Here is a 14,625-nt window from a genome sequence, read left to right on the forward strand (position 1 = left end):
TCTTAGAATGGTTGTTGGCAGTGGTTTTACAAAGAACTACCATGATTTTTCCTGGCTGCGTGTTAGGCAGATTTGCATGCAGTACCATGTGGGACCACCACATACAATTAGGATTACAGGTGTAAGCAAAACCAACCTTTGGTATAAGTCTGTACTACACAGTTTTTCGTAGTGAGCTGAGCAGCTAAGCTTATATCAAGAGGGAATGTGAGCAGTAAAAGAGGTTACACAGAGGTCTTACAATCACAGTGGTTCAAGTAGACACTCTCAAGGTTTCTTTGTAAAACACTTGTTAATTTATTAGTCATTTCGAAAAACATTCACTAGAAGGAGGCAACTTAATATCATACACGCACACTTCAGTACCAAACCAATATGTTTCTAAGTAAATTAGGCTCCCCTGAAATATGAGCAAAATAGCATTTCAGTCACTTTAAATAGGAGGACAAAGGCACACATTAATAGAAAAAATCATACTTTCTTAGGCAGTGCAAATAGTTCACTAGAGGACTCGATTCAGTTGAATTGGCCTAAGCCAAAGTCAATGGACTAGTGTCTTGGATAGGAAAGAGCAATTCTTGTAGTAAACGGTAAAGTCTTTGCCAAAGTTCTCAGAAGTAGTTTGTACGAAAAAGAATTGTATGTTGGGTAACAAGCTGATTAGAAGAAAAAGTGGCAGAAAAGGCCAGCAGGATACAGCGCATAGAACGGTAACTTATGTGGCTGTGATAGGGCTGCGGCTGAGAGCTTGAGTAGGAGCCTGCCAAATTCCCACTGGAAATTGGAATTAGAGAAAGAAAGGGTTTGCTCTCAAACTGCGCACACACATAGAATAATAAGCAATTGCAAATTAAATGAGTGGTTTTAATCAGAATTGGTGCAGCCTGACACGTGTTTCGAGCTTCCCGCTCTTCTACTGAGGCTGCTTGTGCAAAATTATAAAACATTGATGTACAACGAAAACATTTGTTAAGCATGATTCAATAGCAAAACAAACCAGTCCCCAGACCCAGGGCAAGGAGGCAGTTAGGGTTTGCCAAACCAACACATTGAGTATATGGTTTAAAGTAACAGACAGTTGCAACGAATGCACATATCAAATCAACCCAATTCAAAGAAAGAAAATGAAAACACAAAAAGTGCGTAATTCGGTGGAAAAAACATAACACATTATAAAACAATGAAAAGAGGGAGGAGAGAGAAAAAAGACAAAAGAACAACAAAATTATTCAGTGAGAGAAGATGCTCATGGTAATCAGCCAGAAATACATGTATAAGGCCACTGACTGTTAAAATTGTACCTTAATCTTGGCTAGTGTGTATTTTGAATACTAGAGAAAAATGCAAAATTAAAAAATGTTTTATCAAGTGGCAACTTAATGAATCGAATACGATAAAAAGAGGGGTTGCAAATATATTGCGTCATAGAAAATTGTTTTAATATTCTATATATAGTTTTATCCCACTTACCAAAGGTAGAAGTTGAGTAATCTGACAAAGTTAGGCGTGGGCTCCCTATAAAGCAAAAGACGGGATGTACTTAAATGTGTCTGCGGCCTATTCTATATTGGCAGTACAATACGCCCGCTGAAAATTCGTATCAGGGAACATCTGTACTCAATTACTCAATCTGACTCCAAATATCCCCTAGCTTTGCATTGGCAAAGATCCCATCAAATGGATAACAAGACAATGATCAAATTTGCTGGGATGATGAAGGTGTCACTTCCACAACGTGGAGGCAACCAGATACTCAAACTTAGACAATTGGAAGCCCGATTGATTTGTCAATACCGTACTGTAGAGTTTGGCCTGAACACAGACCATGAACTATCTGTCTTTTTGTGATTACATGTTGTTTAAAAGTTATGGTACACGTGTGTTTTTTAAGGTCTTCGCACATGTCATGCCAATAGGTACCGATTATTTGTATGGATGTCAATGGTAATCAGCCGCTATTTACATGTCATTACTCAACTATCATGCTATCTACCCGGGTGCAGCGCCCCCCCCTTTTTTTTTTTTTTTTTTTTTTTAATGAATACACTTGCTAGCATGGGCGCAACCGTTTTAACACAATCCTTGCATATCCAGTCAGGTCGAGGCGCACTTCCTTTATTTAGCATCTTTTTCAGCACATGCAACACTCTTTATTATAGATGCAGGCACAGGTGTTTTAAAATACACTACTGCCATCCGTGGACAGCTCAAGTGACTTCATACTCCAATTAATTAACTAATGTCTTCCGGATCTATGTCCTTCTGTCTCGCAATTTTTTTTTTAAATTTTTATTTTATTTATTTATTTATTTATTTATTTATTTTTTTGTAATTCCAATTCTATTTGTGCATTTACCATGCGCAATTTATTTCCGGCATACGCACACCTCAAACATATCCTTGTCTATATGGAGTAGCCTTAATGATTTCCTTTACATGATATCTACACTAGTCCATCATGGCGCTCTTGTTTTCCCATTAACTCTGTGGTGACTCGCCTGTGCACGGGCGTTTTCACTGTTGCTTCCCTCACATCTCCGAGTTATACTCGGCACACAGAGGGTTCCCGTTTGGCTCCAGTTCCCCACATAGCAGTGAAAGTACTGGTGAGTCAACGTTGACAATTTGTACACGGACCCTTCCAGCAAGAATTCTTGCTGCTTCAGATGTCCACAGAGATAAACCACTCAATTAGCTAATTGACCTTTTGTTGCTTTGTTTTCTTTGGCTCTTGCCGCACCTGCATTCTTCGTTTCCTGCCTGTGCTGCAGCAAGATAATAATTTACTGAAAATTCATTTGTGCAACTGCAAAATAATGGTATGTCATTTCTTTATTTTCAAATGACTGCTAGGTGGAAATCTAGTCAGTCAGATTCCTACATAAATAGCCATCCCGTCTTTTGCTTTATAGGGAGCCCACGCCTAACTTTGTCAGATTACTCAACTTCTACCTTTGGTAAGTGGGATAAAACTATATATAGAATATTAAAACAATTTTCTATGACGCAATATATTTGCAACCCCTCTTTTTATCGTATTCGATTCATTAAGTTGCCACTTGATAAAACATTTTTTAATTTTGCATTTTTCTCTAGTATTCAAAATACACACTAGCCAAGATTAAGGTACAATTTTAACAGTCAGTGGCCTTATACATGTATTTCTGGCTGATTACCATGAGCATCTTCTCTCACTGAATAATTTTGTTGTTCTTTTGTCTTTTTTCTCTCTCCTCCCTCTTTTCATTGTTTTATAATGTGTTATGTTTTTTCCACCGAATTACGCACTTTTTGTGTTTTCATTTTCTTTCTTTGAATTGGGTTGATTTGATATGTGCATTCGTTGCAACTGTCTGTTACTTTAAACCATATACTCAATGTGTTGGTTTGGCAAACCCTAACTGCCTCCTTGCCCTGGGTCTGGGGACTGGTTTGTTTTGCTATTGAATCATGCTTAACAAATGTTTTCGTTGTACATCAATGTTTTATAATTTTGCACAAGCAGCCTCAGTAGAAGAGCGGGAAGCTCGAAACACGTGTCAGGCTGCACCAATTCTGATTAAAACCACTCATTTAATTTGCAATTGCTTATTATTCTATGTGTGTGCGCAGTTTGAGAGCAAACCCTTTCTTTCTCTAATAACAAGCTGATTAGGCCTGCAAGTTGGGAAAGTTTCACAAACTTTCACAGTGAGAGGGAAGTTCTCCTAATCGGGTTGGCACAGTACCTTAATATGAAGAAAAGATGCAGTTGAAGACGATGGTTCGTGGTAGTTCCTGCAGATCTCACTGTTCTTGAGCCTCAGTCGTGGGGACAAGAGGTAGGACGTCAGGTGACTCCTGCACTGCGTGGGGACAGGTCAAACAGGCTGGCAAAATGCAAGATCTTCGGTTCGAGTACCTGTCGTCAAGCACACAAGCTGGTGTCCTCCGCCCCCCAACCCCTTTGCCCCCCCGCCCCACCCTCCCCACCCCGGTTAATCCTAACCAGCTCTGAGAATGGTATCCAGGTGGCTTATGAGTTGATTGGTCCCACCAACTCAAAGGAAGAAGTCCTCCTTGAAGGGGCTTCTCTGTCGAGATGATCTTGGCAATTCAGACCTGCAGCAGGGCTTCACCGGGCAAACCAACGGTCCAGGAGTTGCAGCAGCCGTCCTCTTCCAGCTCTTCTTCGGTTCTTTCGTTCCAGTGGTAGATTCTGCTTTCAAGTCCAAGAGACTCGCCTTTTAAAGAGTTCTCTCCCTTTCATTCCAGCCTAGCTGCCACTCAACCAGCAGGGTGGCTGTCCTTGCCGGACAGTCAGCCAGCCAATCATGCCACAGTGCATTTGGGTCTTCTAGGAGACTAAGCACGGGGAGTTTTGGGCACCTCCCTCACTTACTGCCCACCCCAGACACTCGGGTGCCTGAGGCGGTCTTCACTCCTGAAGCCCGCCAAAGCCATAGAAACAGAGGCACCAAATCTGGTTTGGCGCGCAGAGACAAACACTAGAAGGACCTTTCCAACAGAAAGGGTGAAAAAAGAAGTCCGAGACCTGTTTTTTCAGATGGGGCTCAGACGCCATCTTGAAAAACATGGCTCCTGCGATTTAACACTACCGGTGTTCGTGGTCGGGAAAAATCATGGCAGTTTGTTGTAAAACTGTTGCCATCAGCCATTTCGATAGGAAAGGGTAGCAGCATTTGACTGCTACATCAGTTTCTAGACACGGGATATTAGATGACCCCTTCAGCACTCTATTGCGAGATAGTGTGTGCTGGGTCTAGGAATTTAAAAAGACTAGCAAAGTCAATTTAACATTACATTATCTGGGACACAGTAGGTTATCTCAGAGAAGGTATTTAAACCTTGCAACAGCCTAAAAGGCTTCCCTGTGTCACTGCACTGAGGGTGCTGTGTAACCAACATGAAAAGATGATGCCTATGGAGTTATCTAAAACTCCATAATCAAAGAACACAAGAGTAAAACGCACATCAAAATACATGAGTGGGGAAAAAGGCTCACACTCTCTCCAGGCAAAAAAATCAAGTCCTCAAAATCCAGCAAACTTGCTGGGGGTCTCCAAGATGAAGGGAATTAGCACTTTTATGAGTATTCTCCCTAACAGAGACTACATGGCAACACTGGATATGAAAGATGTCTATTTTCATATTTCATTGTTCGCAGCGCACAGCAAACTCTTGCGCTTGAAGATGGCAAACGAGCACTACCAATTCAAGGTGCTACCCTTCGGAATAGCGTCTGCTCCAAGGGCATTCACCAAGGTACTGGCGGTGGTGGCAGCGCACCTGCGTAGGGAGTCAATTCCAGTGTACCCCTACCTGGACGACTGGCTGATCACACGGGAATCACCCCATCATTGCAAGCAAAATACACAAAGAACCATAAACCTTCTCTTCCAATTGGGCTTCTCAATAAACAAGAAAAAAATCAGGCCTTGTGCCAAGCGCAACCGAACAGATCCTAGGAGCTTTCTTCAACACGGAAGCAGGGATAGTGTTTCCATCTATGGAAAGAGTTCAAAACATGCTACGGCAAATACCTCCTGTATCAAGCCGGTCGCCAGATTAGTGTACGCAAAGCAATGCGATTACTAGGCATGATGGCGTCGTCCATTTGACTGGTCCCACACGCACGTCTGCGCATCCGCCCCATGCAGGAGTGGTTGGCGAAACACTGGTCTCAGGCAAGCGGTCATTTGGATGATCTGGTGGTCATTTCACTAACACTAGTACAAAATATACGCTGGTGGGCAAAGGTGAACCTGTTGAAGGGAAAACCCTTCCACAACCCGGAAGCGCAAGCTGTCATTAGAACAGACACATCACTCTCCGGGTGGAGGGCACACTACCTTCACCACACAGTCTGTGGACTCGCATCACTGCACAGAACCACATCAACCTGCTGGAACTCCTAGCAGTATTCAAAGCGCTTCAAGCATTCAAAGCACAGCTGACAAACCATTTGGTTCAAATCCTAACAGACAGCACCACTGCAATGTTACAAGCAGCGGGGGGACAGAGAGGGGGGGCACACAGACTCCAAATGGGTCCAAGCTGGCATAGAAAATATGGAGATGGGCACTCAGACGGGGGACGTTCTTATCCTCCCAACACGTTCCAGGGGTACTCAACACTCGAACAAACTCTCTGAGCAGAGATCCCCTACCAGAGGAACATGAGTGGTAACTAAACCAAAGTGTTGTAGACCACATCATCTCACAGGGGGGCTACCCCACGCTGCACTTGTTCGCTACAAGCGAAAACAAGCAATGCCCAGGCTTCACGTCCAGGTTCCCCCAACCAGACTCCACGGGGGAACGCCCTATGGATGAGCTGGTCAGGGAAATTTGCTTACCCCCACTCCCTCCACCCCCCTCCCCAACCCCTGACTGCTTTAATGAGTAGGGTAGTGAATAAGATTGACAGAGAACAGGTGACGCTTATCCTAGTTGGTCCCATGTGGGCAAGGCAGCAATGGTATCCACATCTGCGCAAACTGGGGAAGTTCGAGCCCATCAAACTCCCGTGCCAAACCAATGTATTGACCCAGCATGGGGGAATAACGGGGCACCCTAACCACACACAATGAACTTGGCAGCATGGCTCCTGGAGCCATAGAGTTTCAACCATCTTAATCTACCACAACGGCTTATGGATATCCTCAAGGAGGCACGAAAACTAAACACCAGACACTGTAATTTCGACAAGTGGAGGAGATTTGTAATTTCGTGCCTTTCTAAACAAATAAACCACATAGAATGTACTCCTTCCCATATTCTAAATTAGATGATCCACTTGCTAGATTCTGGGTTAATATTCAAGTCAATAAAGGTCCACCTCGCACCTTATTGGCTTACACCACCTCCCAGAATAAAGTATCGTAGTGGAAAGTGCCGGTCATCAAGGCATTCATGGAGGGAATAAAGAGACTCCACCCTCCAATTTCAAACCCACTGCCTGGCTGGGATTTCAATGTAGTACTCGCAAAGCGCATGGGGCCCCCAATCGAGCCTATGCAGAATTCCAGTTTTAAACACCTGACATACAAGACTGCCTTCTTAGTCGTGATTACTTCCATAAGAAGGGTGGTGAATTGCAAGCATTGCCAGTGCAGGACCCTTTCTTTGTCATACACAAAGACAAACTGGTTTTACGTACATATCCTAGGTTCTCTCCTAAGTTAATTTCCAAATTCCACGTGAACCAATCCATTGAGATACCGGCCTTCTTACAGAATCCAAGTAGCTCAGCTGAGGTAAAACTCCACACACTAGATGTATGGAGGGCGGTCCTTTACTACGTAAATGAGACCAAGCTGCTTAGGAAAACAGACCAACTGTCTCCATAGCACCAGGCAGATTAGCAGATCGCATTTCCAAAAATGCCATCTCCAGATGGATAGTCAGATGCATACCACTGTGCTATTTATTATCAAACAAGACACTGCCTTTCACGCCAAGAGCTCACTCAACAAGGAGCACAGGAGCTACTCTGGCTTTTATTGCAAATGTCCCCTTAGACAGCATTTGCAAAGCAGCTACATGGAGTTCAGTACACACTTTCACTCAGCACTACTGCATTGACACTCATTCCAAATTAGATACACAGATGGGACAGGCGGTTCTAAAACATCTATTTGCTGCTGAACCTTCTCACAACCCACCACCTTCTCCTAACACTGCTCGCTAATCTATGCATGGCATGTGATCTAAGCAGATTACACATGCCTCAAAGGGGATACATTACTCGCTGTAATCGTATTTCTGATGCTTGTATCTACTTGGATACACATGTGCCCACCCTTCCTCCCCTAAGAGAAGGTGCATAGATGTTATATGAGCTTCTTTGATATGTATCTGCTTGGATACACCTGTACTCGCGCTACACTTCATGCTACCTCATGTCAGAAACAAAACGATCTGAGGGACCTCAACACGTGAATGACCATGGGTACAGTGGACGTCACACTAGGGTTAGTATTACTGACACGCCCTGTCAACGTCCCTCTTCGAGTTTTGAAAACAACTGTAATACTCTGCAGCTTCCACTAGATGTTGGCCTATGCACAGCATGTGAATCTAAGCTGATACAAGCATCAGAAATACGATTACAGTTAGAATCTTAACAAACACAATGTCAACATGGAATTAGTGGCTGTTCCAGCGTTTTATAGTACAAAAGGTCCTGAGTTGTGAGGGCCCCTATATCGATTTATTTTTTGTAAACATATTTGTTGGTCCTAGACTTTTTCCCCACTTGGAACAATTTTTAAACTGTTGTCATGAATTTTTATTTTACCATATATAAATTAGGCACCGACGCTCGTAAGGGTTCACTGTCAGTGACCCATGGTAGGGAAGATTTACATCTGCCATTAACTATTTATAGTCTTATTTCCCCACAATGTTTAGACCGTCTTTTTCAGTGGACATAGGCGCCCGCAAGGGTTCTTACTGCCTAGTTTCTTCACATCTTCTTGGCAGCATATGACCTGCAGTACTATATGCACATGGCACTTTATTATGCATTTATTAAATCTCAGTTGCAGTATATACCAAAAGACTAGAGGCCCCCGCAAGGATCTTCCACTGCCCTGGTCCCTTATGTATTGAATTTGAGATGTGGTTTTTAAGCAATGCTGTGCAAAGGCTGTCATCTAGTGGAAGCTGCGTAGTATTACAGTTGTTGTTTTTGAAATACGAAAAGGGAGCGTGCCAGTAATACTAACCCTAGTGACGTCTACTGTATCCATGATCCCGCACGCTTCGAGGTCCCTCAGATTATTTTTCTGACATGCTGTAGCATGAGGTGTAGAGCGAGTGCAGTTGTATCCAAGTCCAGAATGGCGGAAGTTTTTTTCCGCCATTCTGGATGGACGCTTAGAGCGGAGTTCCTCTTTCGGCTGATAGCCATTGACGTTTACCTAATTACCGATAGTTCCTTCTTTCTATCCTTTATATCACCGACTATCAACATACAGACTCCGGTGAAGGACAAGAAAAACGACTGTCGAAAGACTTAAGCAATGGATCCGTTTCGGCCTTGGAAGGCCGCTACAGGATTCGGCACAAGCAGTAGGGAGAGAGGGGGTAGGTCATAGAATGTATATGCCCCTTTTTTGCACTACATTCACCTAGCTGCCACATCTTTTCATTCTGGACAAGACCCCCCTTTTAAATTGTGCCCCAAATGCAATAGGAAATTTCACTGGGTCGATAAACACCTAGTCTGTAACTTGTGTCTCACGAGAGAACACGTTGAGTGTTCTTGTCGGGCGTTGTATTGCTCTCCCCTGAAAAGAGCACGGAACAACCATAAATCACCAATGCAATTATAGAGCAAATACTTCAACCCATAAACAGACGGGACACAATAACTCACAGCCACGCACTCTTTTAAAGATAATCAGCTCTTTACGGCTATTTATTCAAAGATTAGAAGTACATAGAAATAACTCATAAAACTAACATGGACATGGATCACAGAAGAAGTAAAGTAGTCAAAAGAAATACATCACTGTGAGCGTAATTCTTGTCCTCATCTCGTCCAGAAGCGGCTGGAAGACTCCGGGGGCAGCCAGGCAGAGAGTGCCACAGCTCACAGGAAGGCCAGACGGAGCGTCCTTCTCTGGCTGAAGTCTCACCTGACCCCCTCTGGGTTTCCGCATATATAGGAACTCCACAAAAGGGGAGTTCATTCTCGAACCTTCTGGAATTGCACCTGCGCAAATGAGTAACAGCTGTCGGTTGCCAGCTGGGTCAATCGAGAGCTCCCCCCAAGGAATGCAGGGCCTCCCTGCTCTAACAACATGCTCCACGGAGAACAGTAGCAAGTCATAACAACATTAGCTTTTCCCAGCAGAAATGGCCTTGATTGCATACCAAGTTTGAAAAAGCAGGTTTGTCTCAGCACTGTGAATCTAACACTTCAGCAAAATGTGTGCAGCTTTTCACTGCAGAGTGAAGTCAATATCCAACATGGCTCCGAGCGCTCCCAGAATGCATTGCGCGCCTGTGCCATTTTGAACCAAGCATAAATCAAGCAGAACAGGCGTGTAGGCTCTTCAAGCCCAAGACTTTGAAGGACTGATCTACCAAACGCTGGGCCCACTACGCCAGGCAACTTGAGGCCATGGAAGTAGGTGCTTTTAGTGATGGCAGCAACGCCACAGTTTCTGACGGCGAAGGCAATGGGGTGGCTTTGGCTACCCAAACGGAGGCCCCGAAGACAGGCCGGCGGCCTTGTTTTGGGGACTACACCCGGTGGCGGAAGCGCTAACACTTCATCCACCACTAAGCATACAACCGAGGCCGAGACTCGACACACGTGTCGAGCGGACGGCAATGTAAAACGTCCAGGGAAACTCCTTAGAAATTCTGTGCTCTGGGCACTCTCAATCGTGTTCGCCACATGACTGATCCCGACCTCCGAAGGACGGTAAAGACGTTGCCTGAAAAACTCCCACTGAGGGCTGATCGTCCGCAGACGAGGCTCCGGTTCAGTCTGCACCCGAATTTCAATGTTTCACGTCAAATCAGGTGCTAGGCCCCAAGCAGTATGTTGAACACTTCAGAGAGCCAAAGTAGGGTGAAAGAGCCCAAGATAAAGTCCCCAAAAGACCCCTTGTACGGAGAAAATACCTCTCAGGGAGAAAACCCCCTCATAGGGAGAGATCTCAGGAGGCTAGGGCCACCCCTCGTAAAAAGAAAAATCTGAAGAGGCTAGGTCTAAATAACCTGTATTACTTCTCCTACAGATGAAGATTTAGGGCTTCCGTCCCAGCCATTGGTCATCCGTAGCTCGGCACAATGCTCGGCTGAGGATATAGACGGGGTCATGAGGAGTATGTCCTTCATGGCTGTTAGCACATTTATGAGAATTCTCTCTAATTCCCTTCACCTTAGAGACCCCCAGCAACTATGCTGGATTTTAAGGACTTGATTTATTTTACCTGGAAAGAGTGAGAGCCTTTTTGCCCACTCTCATGTATTTTGATGCATGTTTTACTCTTGTGTTCTTTGATTATGGAGTTTTAAGATAACTCCATAGGCATCTCTTCATGTGTGTTACACAGCACCCTCAGTCCAGTGACAGAGGGATGTCTTTTTAGACTTCCCAAAGGTTTAAATACCTTCTCTGGGATAAACTACTGTATCCTAGAGAATTTAAGATTAAATTGACTTCACTAGTATTTTTAAATTGCTAGACGCAGCACACACACACACACTATCTTCCTATAGTGCTGGAGGGGTTACCTGGTATCTGTGTCTAGAAACTCATGAAGCAGTCAAATGCTAGCCTTTTCTATCGAAATGGCTGGTGGCAGTGGTTTTAGACCAAACTACCATGATTTTTCCCGACTGCGAACACCGGTAGCTAAAAATCGCAGGAGCCATGTTTTTCAAGATGGTGCCTTAAGCCCCTTTGTTTAAGCAGGTACCGGTCTTCTTTTTTTGCCATTTGTTTTTGTAAAGTTCCTTCTAGTGTTTGTCTCTGTGCGCCAAACCAGGTTTGGTCCCTTTGTTTCCATGCCTTTGGCGGGCTTTAGGAGTGAAGACCACCTCTAGCTCCAGAGTGTCTGGGGTGGGCAGTAAATGAGGGAGGTGCCCGAAACTCCCTGTGCTTAGTTTCCTAGGAGATCCAAATGCACTCTGGCATGATTGGCTGATTGACTGTCCGGCAAGGACAGCCAGCCTGCTGGGTGAGTGACAGCTAGGCTGGAAAGAAAGGGAGAGAACTGTTTAAAAGGCCAGTCTCTTGGACTGGAAAGCAGAGTCGACCACTGGAACGAAAGAACCGAAGAAGAGCTGGAAGAGGACGGCTGCTGCAATTCCTGGACCGTTGGTTTGCTCGGTGAAGCCCTGCTGCAGGTCCGAATTGCAGAGTTCATCTCGTGATATAAGCAGATTCCACAAGCCTCAGAAGGGATACATTACTCACTGTAATCGTATTTCTGATGTTTGTATCTGCTTGGATTCCCATGCGACCTACCCTTCAACCCCTCGGAGAGAAGGTGCATGGATGCTTACGAGCTTGTCTTATACGTATCTGCTTGGCTCGCTCTACACCTCATGCTACAGCATGTCAGAAAAATAATCTGAGGGACCTCGACACGTGAGGGTTCATGGGTACAGTGGACGTCGTACTAGGGATATTATTTTGAAAACTGTAATACTCTGCAGCTTCCACTAGATGTGGGCCTATGCACAGCACGTGAATCTAAGCAGATATATATGCTGTGCATAGGCCGACATTTAGTGGAAGCTGCAGAGTATTAGTTGTTTTCGAAATTCAAAACGGGACGTCGACAGAGCGTGCCAATAATACTATCCCTAGTGTGACGTCCACTGTACCCATGGTCCCTCAGATTGTTTTTTTCCGCCATGCAAGACAGGCGCGTATAGCAGAGTTCCTTTCGCCGCAAAGCCATTGACTTTTCACAATTAACAATAGTATTTCTTTCTATCCTTTCACCGACCTCCGAAACGCCACGCCAGCGAAGACAGAAAAACTGCCTGTCTGAGACTACCACAATGGACCGTTCTGCCTCGGAAGGATGCCCTGGGACTCGGCCCAGACAGTAGCGAGAGAGGGGGGGGGGGGCATTTATGGATGCATATTCTCCCCTTCCTACACTTTGTTCACCCAGCTGCCATAACCATAACCTATAATTCTGATGCTTGTTCATCTGCTTAGAATCACATGCTGTGCATATGGTCTGACATCCAGTGGTATTGCATCTTGTCTTTCGGGGACCGAAAGGGTAGTCGGCATAGGCGTGTCTGAAACACTGTCCCTATCGTGACGTGTGTAGTACCCAAAATCCCTCACGCGCCGAGGTCCCTCAGATTGTTTTTTTCCGCCCAGATAACTGGTCGCCCTATAGCGGAGCTCTTCATGAGACATTGTTTATCTTACCGTAGTGTCGGTTTTATTCCCCGTTAAGTCACTTTGCCCATCAAGAACATCTTCAACGAAGACTACGGGGGAATCGTCTACGGCTGTGGGTTCCGGCGCCTAAGATCCAGTGTTCGGACTTCCACGTGGTCGGGTCTTCTGGCTGGCCTACACAGTAGGGAGAGTGGGCTCTGGGTTTGCCATACTGTTATGTATTTCCTCTTTTCCACTGCTTTCTTTTTTGGTCTGGTCACCCTTCCCTTCTGCTATGGAAAGGACTCCATTTAGATTCTGCCCTGTGTGTAGGGTCAGATAACCGTGGAAAGACGAGCACACGTTGTGTAACGCTTGTCTCCCCCTAGAGCACGATGAAAAGCGGTGCTCAGCGTGTAAACTCCTTAAACCTAAAACCCTTAAGGAGCGCCGGTTGAAGCGGTGGGCCGCGTACGGAATGTCACGCGTGGAGCCTCCCTCCCCTGCCGCGACACCAGCCGACAGTGACGGGGGTACATTGGATGACCAAACGTCCAACGCGGAAGTTATAGACCTTGAGGCGGACTATTCTAGGCCGCCACGGCCGTCCTCGACCCTTCCAGGCTCGACTCCGGTCTTGCTACAGGGACCACATCCGGTGACAGGGGCGTACAATCGCACTGCACAAAGCACACAACCCAAGCGCCCTCCTCAACGCGCTTCGTCGAAGAAGGCGAAAGCGCCAACGGGTCCGCTGGAAACTTCGGCGGTGCCCATGGATCGGTCTGATCCAAAGCCTTCTCCGCAGCAGCGCATAACAAGGGCGCTACTCCCCAAATTACACGCGTCGAAGGTTTCCGTACAAGAAACTTCGACGGTTTCCAAGGCCTGTACAGGCCCGAAAACTATGCGTAGGCCTCTACCCGAGAAGCCATCCGCTGGCCCTTCTGAAGCCGCGGAAGACATTTTCACTGCCGATACATCATCGGAAGCGTGGTCTCCCGAAGATTCGGTGACTATCTGTAAGAGCATCAATAGGATTGCTACGGCGGTGGGCCTAGTTCCGGTTCCGCCCACAGTTATGGGCCAATCCGCCGAGTTTTCCACGGATTTGGAAGACGATCCCGAAGACTCTTACGAAGAAAGCCAGGTACCCCTCTCAAGCACCCTGAGGAGATCCTGTCAATGCCTTAGGGCGGAGAACACAGTTCCTCCTCAGCTAAGTCTAGTAGGGTCATCCAAGTGGACCACGGAGCAATTCGGGATGTATGGATCGGCTGGAGCTGTTTTTCAGGGTTTCTGATCAACCTGCGCCGAAAAAAGCTTGGGTAGACCCTAACCCTCAAACACAAGAAATCCAACACCGAGTTGACTATCAATAAGATGTCCAGATGGACACGTATAGAGACATACGAGGAGTCCTCTTTTCTGGACAACTATGGGGAAGATCAAGGAGCAACGGACAACTGGGAGGACACCCAGCAGGACGATCACAACTCTGATATAGTTTGCCTCGACTCTCCCCCATCTACCCCGATTCGACAAGCTTCCCCGGTGGATGATCAAATGGCTTTCAACAACATGTTGAAAAAAGCAGCGGAATTCTTTAAAATTGCCACGCTTGAAGCCTTGCCCGAACAAGATTTCGCGGAGGACATTATTAATGAAAAGCCTCCGGCAAGCCAGTCTATCCCTCTCTTGAGCTCTGTAAAGAGACGGCTGGTCCCTTCCTTACTCACACCCGCTCAGACT

At 45.7% G+C, this 14,625-nt stretch overlaps 1 protein-coding gene across 2 annotated transcripts in view; it reads left to right on the plus strand.

Moving 5' to 3' along the window:
* The window catches only part of CSTF2 (cleavage stimulation factor subunit 2), a 557,664-nt gene that overhangs the window by 374,682 nt on the left and 168,357 nt on the right, over positions 1-14,625 (plus strand). The window lies entirely within an intron of this gene.

The sequence above is a fragment of the Ambystoma mexicanum genome, chromosome 5p (assembly GCF_040938575.1).
Source record: "Ambystoma mexicanum isolate Mex_15411 chromosome 5p, UKY_AmexF1_1, whole genome shotgun sequence".
In the NCBI taxonomy this organism is placed as follows: Eukaryota; Metazoa; Chordata; class Amphibia; order Caudata; family Ambystomatidae; genus Ambystoma; species Ambystoma mexicanum.